The sequence below is a fragment of the Perca fluviatilis genome, chromosome 22 (assembly GCF_010015445.1).
Source record: "Perca fluviatilis chromosome 22, GENO_Pfluv_1.0, whole genome shotgun sequence".
NCBI lineage: Eukaryota > Metazoa > Chordata > Actinopteri > Perciformes > Percidae > Perca > Perca fluviatilis.
The window spans coordinates 19,448,511-19,461,072 of NC_053133.1; positions in this window are offsets into that span (position 1 = coordinate 19,448,511).

Genomic DNA, 12,562 nt, shown 5'->3' on the forward strand with positions numbered 1-12,562 from the left:
TACTGAGAATCACCCCAGAGGTTCAAACCATGAATGTAAATGTCAAGTGGAATTTCTTCTTGGACATAAACAGAATTTCAACACCCACCGTAGCTTTCGTTGAACAGTTTATACTCCTGATATTATTTAACACACAATATAATTTAAAATGCTGTTATGTGATGAAAGAGAAGTTCATCAGTAATCTTCCTATTCCTATACATGTAGTGACACAAGAAGGAAGGATTTTATTTTCTTGTGCTGAAAATATCCCAAAAGATAGCATACTGGATTTTAGTGCCTGCGGATGAGAGTGGTCCAGAACGGGTAAACATTGAAAAAAGTCTTTATTGCCGTGGGGTTCGTTTCAGGCAGGAGGTTTAACAAACTCTGAGTCTAACCCTGATCTCTGAGTTGATTTACCCTGAGATGGGAAACTCTGAGTTTTCCGTTCCAGAACAGCTGATTTGAGTTGGTTCAATCAACTCAGAGTAGGTTGGTGCGGCCTCTAGCTCACCCAGTAGGAGCGTTTTCCCCATGTTGGCTGAGTCCTGCAGTGGCGCAGGGTTCAAATCTAACCTGTTGCCCTTTGCTGCGTGTTTATACCCCATCTCTCTCCCCAGTTTCCTATCTATCCACTTTCTAAAAAATGGAAAAGCCCCCCCAAAAAAAAAAAAAAACTCTGAGTAGGTTCACTCAGAGTTAAGTGTGTGTACCACCACTATAAAAAGGCAGCATGAATGGAGCCATATTCATCACTAAGTCACATTAGTTGTTTGTAATAATCAGCTTAAGTATGCAGTGTACAGATCATATTAAGCAGAGAGACTAAGGATTTTAAGTTTCTGTATGGGAGGGGCGGGGTGATTTGAACTGTTGACGTGACACAAAGAAAATATATGTTCTGGAACAGTTTCTGTCCTAGTTAATGTGTGTTTTAATAATGTTCTGTTAATGTTTTGGGTGTGCATTTATGTTATCTGGGTTTTAGTTTTGTATGGTTGATTTAGTGTACATGTTTATCTACATTTACTGTTGCCTTTCTGTTTTTGTGGAATAAATGTATTGAATACATTATTCTTAAAGTCATACTGTCATAAAGGAAAATAAACAATATTTATATGAACAAATTATTTCTTTAGTAGTGATAAGTAGCCTAATGTTTTATATTTGTTATGTTTCTTTGCATGATTAAAGCTATAGTGCGTAGTTTCTGTCTCCCCCTTGAGGAATTCTAAGTAATGACAACAACACTGTCGGTGCGTCCACACACACAAGCCTTCCGCGATCTCGCACCACCCCCACCCCTCCTCCACATAGTAGCTTGTAGCCAAGGAGGACGCGGAGGATTAAAAAAACATGATGGACTCTTCCAAAGAGGTAATTATCTTCACTAGTTTCTGAACATACCCATACTGAGAAATACAGAGAAAGTTTTGTGGAGCTGAGTCTTAATTAGCTTTGTAGCAAGGCATTAGGCAATGGCTTAAATGTAACTGACGTCCATTAATATAAAAAGGTACGCACTAAAGCTTTAACTTAACATGCTTATTTTAGACAACATGAATCTCAAAAATGATGTTTACTAATGATTTTTAATGACTACTAATGTAAACTTGATTTGTCTACTGCATCAACTTATCGCTCTGTGTTCAACTAATTCAGGATAACAGTGCACATACTTGCTCACCAACAGCAGCCTATTAAAGAGAAAAGCCCTGAAGAGGAGAGGATAGTGGATGAAATAGGTCTGGAGCTCCAGGCCCTTATCTGTTTTTTACTTTACTTTTCCCTGCACCCTTTTAGCCCCACTGAGCAAATAAACATTAACAAAAAAAAGACTCCCAACAGTGCACTGGGTTGTTGTTCCCAAAAACTGGAAAAATAAATCACCAGCGGGCACCACCAGCACCCATCAAACATACCTCAAGTCTCATCTGCCCGTCCCCAGACAGACACATCAAACGAGCAGAGCGGATGATTCCTGCCCTCCCTGAAGTCTTACTGTACTCTCTCCCCATCTGCCTCACTGAGCTTCTTAAATGGAGCAGCCCATTGACCTGAGTGGGCTCATAAATCACAGTGATGGCTTCCAGAAATAAGTTCTCTGCAAGGTAAAAGGGTCATATAGTGGTGCCCTCTTTCCTATATTTTTTACCCTTAATCCAAAATTTAAAAGAAGGGAATCCTGTATCCCCCGTTGAGATTTTTGACTGCATGGGAAATGTGTTGGGAGTCGGGACAGTTACTATATCACATTTTGTATTCCTGGAAATGATACTGATAGTAAAGTGTTGTAAATATTAAATAACTTTAAAGATTGGATCATTATTAAAATTAATTCTATTTATTTTATTTGTTTGTGTTGATGTCTGTGCTCATGACTAAGTGTGTTTTTGTGCTCCTGCTGCTGAATCTTAACACAAAAAAGCTTCAGTGCAACAGAGGGAAGATAGAGTTTAATTCTTAATTGGAAACTCAAAAAATACAAAAGAGCTACAAATGTTTCTCCACTGAACATACCTAATTAGTAAATGAGAACAACAAATACAAACAAAAGTAGTGAACGTCACATTAGAGAGCGCTTATTGGACAGTATTTTGAGGTAATCCCCGCAAACTAAACACAGATGTCATGTAGAATATACAGACTGAACACTGAACCTTAAAATTAATAGTAGTGTTTGTGCATGTGCTGAGGTGTGTTTATCAGAAAGGTGCTGGAATGTTCCCATAAATGTGTTGTAACTGTGTTTTTAACTATTTTCTGCAAACGTGTGCGTGCTAACTGTAGGAACAAACACATTATTGTTCACATTATTGTGAGTAACCATGTCGTTATATTCAGAGCGAGAACTTCTGTTGAGGTTTTTGGTGCTTTGAGTTAGTGTGAGCTAAAACAGATACTTCCAAACCACAGTAAATCCCACTGAAACCAGTTGGCTCGATACATTATACTTCTGGTGAGAGTTAATTTGCTTATAATTTGTTGGTGAACTTCTTCTTTAAAATCTCAAGCTTCAAACAAGTTATGCTGTTTTTAAAGGATGGCTGGTAAGACTACATACATGCAGTTACTGGAATTCTGAGAACTGAGTTTTAAACAACGCTCTCCAAATTGGCAAATGTTTTCAAAGACACTGGTGTATGATTATTAAGTGTTTTTGGCCAAAGCTGGTTTGAGTGGACTGCACATTCCCAATAGAACAGATTTAAGTGTTTTTTCTACCCAAGTAGAAAATAGTTCCTAATATGTAAACTGTACAAAAAAATCACAAAAATTGAGGATAAATAAACTAGGAAATCAGAATAAATAAATACATATTTTTAAATAGCAAGTAAAACCAACTTATAGAAGTTTATACAGTATATATCTGGTAACACGGCCACTAGGTCAGTTACCCTCATGATTATTTATGAAGAAAAAGTGTTAATTTTGGCTTGGTGGCACACACCAGTCAGTTTGGTGCTGGCGCGCACACCCAGTATTACCCAGGGTGCCCAGCAGAAGGTCAAAGCCCGCAAAGAGGCCAGGTCTGAAATATGCCTGTGTTCTGCCTAATGACCCACAGCACAATTAACACTCTGCAGCTCAGCGGGTCAGCACGCAGATACGGACGTGTTTATTGGCTGTTGGCTTTGGTTCCCTTGAGGACCCTGTCGTGCCCAGCTGATCATCTTCCAGACTGGAGCTGGAGGCGCTCCAGTCTGACACACGCACAGTACAGTGGAGCCCAGCAGCCACACAGAAGGAGGCTGACACACATAGCAGCACCAATCAGACAACAGAAAAGTGTCTCAAGTGCTATTTTCATCCTCACGTGATGCACAGTGAGGAGCTTTGTTTCACTTTCCTCTGTACAGGTCTGTAAAAGAGGTCTATTTTTTACTCCCCATGAATAGTATCTGACACAATGAAAAGGTGTGAAGGTATTTAAGGTATGCAAGCTGATATAATTTCCCCCAACATGATGGCGTGTACAGTAGAGCTCCTCTTGATGCTCTCAGGGTCACACCAGTCAGCTGTTAGATCAACAGTAAAGCAACTGGAGATTACCCTAAAGCCAAACCTCTAGTTATATAATCACACATTATGTGCTTTTACCACCTTGGCTCACATCCCACATGTGATGTCAGTGAATTATAATGCAATTGACCCATTTTTCTCACAGAGAATTGGAGTCTTTTCCGTCTTTATAGACCTAACTGAGATGAGCTGTAGTGGGGTGTGACTGCTTTCAGAGAGGATGCTCTGCTTTGCTTCAGATTGTAGGACCCCAGGAAGAAAAGCTTTTAGCTTATGCTGAAGCTAATGGGGATCCAAATAAATGAAATAAAAAATAAATCACATAACTGCGTGATTTTAAATCCTTTTGTCCTTTATTGACTTTTGAGCCCACGCTGTGTTTACTGACTCACAAAAGACAGACAAAGGACATTCTGTAGTTTTGGGAGAGCATGAATAACTTGCAATGTGCAGTACAGTATGGGCACAAGAGCAGAAAACACCTGCACACACGCACTTCACACACACCTGTCCCTGAAGATTTTACTCAGCTCAGTTATCTAATTACGAGAAGCAGGATAGAAAGCAGGGAAACTCCCCCAAGATTCACACAGCTCAGATCAGTTCTTCCTCCCATGTGTTGAATGTGCAGACACTGAATGTGCCAGACCCCATGAAGCAGGTGCACCTCGCCGAAGCCAGATTTTTAGACCCACTGTCTCCTAGCAACAACACCAGAAGAGGAAAGAGACACCGGCTCCAAGGGCTACTGCTATTTACCAAAATGTCCTCTGGCTTTGTTTGGCTGTTTTTGTTTTGTTTTTTTAAACTAGGCTACCGGTTCTGGTGCACCAGACTGAACTGGTTAAGAGACGGAGGACAAATTAGTATCTACTTGTTTATGTTTTGCAGCAGGTGTGAAGTAGGCTTTAAGTAAGTGATGCGTGCTTGTTGGTGTTCTTCCAGGTGATGATGAGGTCACAGAGCCACAGAGTGAAGTTTTTTTAGACTGCCTCCAGGCAATCGGTTATAGCACCTCATTATGCAAACAACACACACACAAACATACACTGCTGTAAGTATTTAATTTCCCAGGTTGCTGTTTTGAATCCAAACTGTTTTCACAACTAACTAATGCAAAGCATATATTGATAAAAATCAAAACATAATGTATGTAGAACTGTTATTGCCGATCAATATTGATGTACAGTACTGCCAACACTACAACAGCCAGCAATTAATTATGAATATACAGTACATTTTACAGATCTGTATATATTTGTGTCAATATTATCTCATCTCTATATAGTATGCAAGGTTTGTATTTTTGGTGTCCAATTAATTAATTCCAATTCCAGTAATTGGTAGCATAACCAAGATTATTATTATTGCAATGCAATACAATAATAATGAATAATTTTCCTCCATAATTCGTACCAAATTGCACTCTGTGGGAAATTATTAATAAATTACTGACCTTCGTTGGCTGAGAAATATCTTCTACTTCTTCAGCTAGTAAAACTCTTATAAAATGTGTCTCGCAGGTTAAAATCCAGCTGCTTTTCTTAGTTCGTGAACACACCTTTACCAAACAGTGGCTAACTGATGTGTCATAACAAATTCATGCTGTGCAGCCAAGCATTATTCAAACCCACAGAACTGTGTTTCATATTCTAGTGCAGATCGCAATTTTTTTTAAACATACCAAATATGTGAATTTGGGAAAATGTGAATAAAATTATGTCAAAACATTTGTATATCATATAGCTTTACCGAAGAGCTTGAAAAAGCTGACAATGATTTTAATAACCTTAAAGGTACATAAGGAGAAACCAAAGGGAAAACTGTATGTTAAGGGGTTAACTGTACATTACTGTATGTAAATACACTATGTTCATCCATGTGTCTTTGTTTGGGATCACACACATATTTGTGCTGTAGCATGACTTACTGGCAAAACATATGTTTCTGTAGTATAGTTTGTTTTGAAAAGTAAAACAAATGTGTATTTTTCAAAACTAGACTAATAAATCTGCCCAAGGTGACACATGGTAATTATATGACACAGTAATGACTGATGTGTGACAAAGGAATGTGGTTTAATGCAAGCTATTTGAAGTTGTTTAAAAGTTTCCAGCAGCAGTGAGGCAGTCCATGTTATACCTTGAAATGTTATCTATTGTCATTGTGCCTTTATTACAGAGGCCGGTGCTTGATGTGAGTGCTGGCCTTCCTTTCTCATTGTGGGCCGTCCCACCAGAGATTAGGGGCCTGGGCTGCTGAATGGAGGCGAGAGGCAGTTCCTTTCTCCTCTGGATGCTTTCACTCATTATGAATGAGTGTGAGTCTGGGAAATGTGCCCCATGAACAGCAGAGGAAACCCCTAAATCCTGCAGAGCTCCTGAGGGGATCTGCCTTTGACAAACGACTTCCCCGGATCAGTGAGTGCCTCTAATAAAAAGGGTGAAGGCGTGATCTTATACGCCAGCATCATGAAGCTTCTGTCCTGTTTCTTATTTTCAATCTGAAAGGAAAGCTCAATGAGAAGTGCTGCTGCAGGTAATCTATCTGCTTATGCACTCTCATGTATGAATTATTGTTTGACATTAAGTCGTATACTGTGCACAAAATGGTGAAAGAGGATATTTACAGCCGTGTTGAGCAGTAATATTCCCTCGTAGCAGTGTAACAGTGGAGAATAATGATAAAACAAATAGTGTTTACAGTCAAAAGGTCAAACTTCAAAAGCTGCATGAATGAGTGACACTGACAGATGCTGTCAATCCTAGTGGGGGTTATACTGCCAGTGGTTAGTAGAGGGGAAGTCGGCTCAGGATGGGAACAGACAGCTGAGTGGGTGCGATGCTTTCCAGAGCCCAAGCTGCTGAGACCACAAGGGCCTGTGCAGGCAGCAGAGAGCGGCCTTTGGGACTTTTTGGTGAGGGAAGCCTGTTGAAGAAAGGAGATGAAGTCTGTCTGTACACTTAGAGCTGTTCCTTAAGCTGAGCGCCATTACCCAAATCTCTGCAGAGTTGACAAAAAGCTGAGAGCAGAAAAAAGTGGCTTACAGGCACTTAGCTAATAGACAGCTGTGCTCAAAATAGAAGATAAACGTTTGTTGGCTTTGTATATCTGGAACAAACAATGCACAACTGCTGCACATTATCATAAACCATTTCACCCGTTCAACGCTCAACAACGGTTTGAATCCAGCAGTTGTGCTATCTGCAGCAACAAGCATGGTAAGATTAGACACACTGTGGCTACGCAGTACCTGACTCAGTTCATTTCGGTTCAACAGTCTAACAACATACATTCAATTCAGGAAAAGCGTTCACCGTGAGGACCTCCTGCTCTCTGAGACAAAAACAAATCTTTCTGACTGATTTCCAGAGTCAGGAATGCTAAAAGCTCTAAGACATACTTCATGGTTGGGCATCAAAGGATCTTAGGGGTACTCGAATGCTCAAGCTTTCATCTCTACTCTGCTGGTTAAGTAAGTCTTGAGTGAATGATGGGAACACTTTGCACAGGGAGAAAAGGAAAGAGCTTGATGTACGGCAGCTCAATTTTTATATAAATTTAGCATGAGAGAAACACAGAAAATGACTTCAGCTGAAGCAGAAATGTTTTTTCTTTGAAGCTCTCCCTTGATAGTAATATTAACACCCATACATGTTACACCACCAAACACAAACTATCTTCTCACGGTAGTCTCTGGAGCACCCCAGGTAGTGTGGGATGTAAGTGATCTGAGTAGGGCCTCCCTGCTGACCAAACCACCTCTACACAATAACTCACAGAGGGTCAAGTTAAGCGCTCAATGATGTGCTCAGTTACTCTCCCACCGCAGAACATGACCTCTGTCAGCCAGGATCGCTCTACTGGGTACACTGTCCTTCCTCCTGATAACTATCTGAGTAGTGACATCTGTTTTCAGGCTTTTATTTACTAAACCTGGACGGGAGCAGATTCTGAGACTCCCAGGAGGCTCCTTGTTGGGTGTAAAGGGCATTTCAGCAACCATAATCAATAAAGTAAGGCATGTTAAACATGAATGAGTGCTTCAAGGGTCTTTAAATGAGGTTGTCATATGGTGAGTGTGTGTGTGTGTGTGTGTGTGTGTGTGTGTGTGTGTGTGTGTGTGTGTGTGTGTGTGTGTGTGTGTGTGTGTGTGTGTGTGTGTGTGTGTGTGTGTGTGTGTGTATGTGTGTGTGTGGGGCGTGTAGTTCATTAGGGACACCTTCTCCCTTTACAACACTTACACGCCATTGTTTATACAAAATCCTTTATGTTAATCATATCAAAAGGCATAAAAAAGCATAGTATTATGCCATAAAATGTCATTTAAATGTTGTAGTGTAGTATGTCATAAAAATGTCATTACAAAGGCATATAATAGTATGCCAGATAAAAAATCAAAAAAAATGTCATAGTATGTTTAATGTATAGTGTGGCTCAGAAGAAGAGCGGGTCGTCCTTCAACCATAAGATAGTAGGGTTGTTACCTGGTTCCTCCAGCCAGATGGATGTGTTAAATAGAGAGATTGAATTTCACTACATTATACACATACAATTGCATGTGATGAATAAATAAAGTTTATTTTCTCTTGGAGGATGTCAGTAACGACATTAAAAAGTCATGTGTAGTAGGCTATGACCTAAAAAAGTCATAGTATAGCATGTCAAAAAAGTGATAAAAAGTTATAATATAGCATGTCAAAAAAGTGATGAAAAAGTCATAGTATAGTCGGTCATAAAAAATCATGAAAAGTTATAAAATGTCATACTATAGTCTAAGATCTCTAAGTACTAATCTATAGTCTAGTAAAAAAGTCACTGTATAATAAAAAGAGTCATAGTATAGTACGTCATGAAAAGTGATTCAAAGTCATCGTAAAGTATTTGTGTGATTGTGATTAAAAAGTCAAAGTACAGTATCATACACTTTTTATGACATACTAAGTCATACTATAGCATGTCTCAAAAAGTGATAAAAAAGTCATAGTAGAGCATGTCGAAAAAAAGTTATCATAAAGTCATAGTATATCATGTCAAAAAAGTGATCAAAAAGTCATAGTATAGCATGTCGAAAAAAATCATTCTATAGCATGTCAAAAAGTTATAAAAAAGTCATAGTAGAGCATGTCCAAAAATGTCATACTGTAGCATGTTGAAAAAAAAGTGACAGTATAGCATGTTGAAAAAAAGTGATAAAAAAGTGATAGTATAGCATGTCGAAAAAAGTGATAAAAAGTCATAGAATAGTATGTCGGAAAAAGTCATGCTATAGTATGTCAAAAAAGTGATCAAAAAGTCATGGTATAGCACGTGGAAAAAAGTCATAGTATAGCATGTCGAAAAAAATCATACTCTAGTGTGTCATAAAAAGTCATAGTATAGCATGTTGAAAAGAGAGATAAAAAAGTCATATTATAGCAAGTCGAAAAAAGTCATAGTATAGCATACCAAAAAATATAGCATGTCAAAAAAAGTCATACCATAGTGTGTCAAAATAGTGATAAAATAGTCATTGCATAGCATGTCAAAACGAGTGATAAAAAAGTCATAGTATAGCATGCCAAAAAAAGTCATAGTATAGCATGTCCAAAAATGTCATACAATAGCATGTCCAAAAAAAAGTGATAGCATTAGCATGTCGAAAGAAGTCATAGTGTAGGATGTCGAAAAAAGTCATAGTTTAGCATGTCGAAAAAAGTGATAAAAAGTCATACTATAGTATGTCAAAAAAGTGATAAAAAAAGTAATTGTTGGAGGACAAGATGGCGGACGAGTAGTAAACGCGTTTGACTCCCGTTCCCAAGCCCTTTTATATACTTTCATCTCTAAAAATCCATATTCCCCTCTCCAGCTTTTGCAAAAAAGTCATTGTTAGCATGTTGAAAAGAGTGATAAAAAAAGTCATAGTATAGCATGTTGAAAAAAGTGATAAAAAGTCATATTATAGCATATCAAAAAAAGTGATAAAAAGTCATAGTTTAGCATGTTGAAAAAAGTGATAAAAAGTTATACTATAGCATGTCAAACAAAGTGATAAAAAAGTCATACTATAGTATGTCAAAAAAGTGATAAAAAGTCATAGTTTAGCCTGTCGAAAAAAGTGATAAAAAAGTCATAGTTTAGCATGTCGAAAAGGGTGATAAAAAGTCATACTATAGCATGTCAAAAAAAGTGATAAAAAGTCATACTATAGCATGTCAAAAAAAGTAATACAAAAGTCATATTATAGCAAGTCGAAAAAAGTCATAGTATAGCATACCAAAAAAAGTCATAGTATAGCATGTCGAAAAAAGTGATAAACTGTTTGTCGAAAAAAAGCCATTAAAAAAATCATAGACATAAAAGTGATAAAAAGTCGTAGTATAGTATGTCATAAAAATTTATAATAAAAAGTCATAGTATAGTATGTCATAAAAATAAATATACCAGCAGAAATTGTGACAGTGTATGGGAGTATTTTTATTCAAGATTCATTGGGCTTTTAGCCGATGATTTTTCTTATTAAATCTAAACGTATCATAAAGAAGGTGGAAGGTGATGTTAATGAATCCAAAACATGAACACAACTTTTGGCCTTCGACCCATTTACTGAATGTAAACACATCCTGTTTGAATCTTCTTCTGTCATCAAGAGCATCATCATATTGTATACAGTGTAAGTCTTTGTGTCAAAACAAAACAAGTATTATCTGTATGTGGGTCAGCAAGGAAGCAGGAGTAAAAAATATTCTGTGAACATCACTGACTTCTTAGTGAAATGCAACCAAAAAAGGAATAAATAAAAAAAATAAATGTTTAGTATTTAAGATATTAAAAGTGCTTGTATTCTTTGCTAAGAGAAATAATACATGATTGGTAACAGCCAACATTGGCACATTAATGATGCTTCCAAGGATCAAGAGTCTTCCATGCCGGACCATCTGGACACTGGACGTTTCACCACTCGGAGGTGACATACTAAGGAGAGACGGGATGATGCACGATATCATTGTTGGGCATCTGCTTTGTACCGTCCTGAGTCCTTGCTGTTTAACCTGTTACGGCGGTGGAGGAGGTTAATATAGTTGGAAACAGTTTCCAGTCCATCTGAGCTGAATGTGTTAGGACTGTAGGACAAAATATAAGTATTGGACATGGGACCTTCCTGCTAATGACTCTTCAGCCCTGGCGGGAATACAGATAAATAATAAATCAAGCACTTCAGAAAGGTGCGGAGACAAGAGTCCCATAGGGGAACAAATGGTTCATCAAAGTTCCGTCATCCCTCGCTGACGTGGCCATGGAGGGTCGGTAATGCATCACCAAAGCCGCCCCTCGGACTGTGCCATAAGATAATGAGAAGAGGTGATCAGGCTGCCAGATAAGGGTGAAAAACTCTGATGTGGCAACACTGTCTGTTAGAGCAAAGGAAGCGTGTTGTTTTCAAAACAGGAACACAGGTGGTTACTCATGGGTGCATGCATGTGCAAATGATACACAAAACAGTTGAGTTTGGGGAACATCTCACCTTCAGTGAAGAGTCCAGGTAAACATTTGGTACAGGTAAACATGGTGTGGTGTTCTTTGAAAAACACAGTGAAGTAGTAATTTCGAGAACCTTTAGCATCTATAATGTGATATATGGATTGGAGGGATTAGCTTATCCCAAATCACATTTAACTATACTGTATACATGTATAAAGCACCCTGTATAAAGGATTTATAATTTGCAGTTATGCCATAAGCCATTCATAGGAACAACCTATGGTCTGCCATGTCAATGCAAAATCCCTTTTCCTGGCGTATATTCTTTCTTGGTAATAATGCAGTTATAAATGCTAGCAATCTCTCAATAAATGCTTAATAATGCTTGTTATGAAATGTATTTTTAGTCCGGCTCCTCTGCAGCCCTTTTCCAAAAGGTCAGAGGTCACATAGTCCAATTATCCAAAGGGATTTTTCCCAAACTGACAACCCAAATTAGCTCTTATTATTGACCCTTTATATAGGGTTTCCTACAAAAAACTGTACCAATTTATCTAACAGACACTCTAGAATGTGTCATCAGACACAGAAAAAAAGGGTTTTTAATTAAAAAAAAACAATGTTCAGCACACAATACAGAAGCAGAACAATGAATGCAGTAGCACAATATAAGTACTTGATTTTATTTCACAGTGTTTTTAAGAGTGTAGAATTGGTGCCACCTTGAAAAGGTACAAACAAACAAACAACAACAACAATACAGCAGCTAAATAGAATGGAAAAGGACGACTGAATGAAGCACATTTATTTTCAGCAGGATGTGACAGGGTGTCCAGAATTAAATGCAAATATTTATCTCCAGCTCCGTACTTCCATTAAAAACCAGGGTTGCTCTTGTCTGCAGGGATGTACAGGTCAAGGAGACTGAGCATGCAGACACACTGATCTGATGCTGACATCTTTGAGGCCGACAGGCGGCTTACGGATCTGGGCGGCGGCGAGGGGATATCTGTCTGACTTTAGTGTGAATTAAACATGCCGTGGCATGTTGGTAGCGACGATCGAGGAAGCTCCTTGCATTATTCATGTAGAG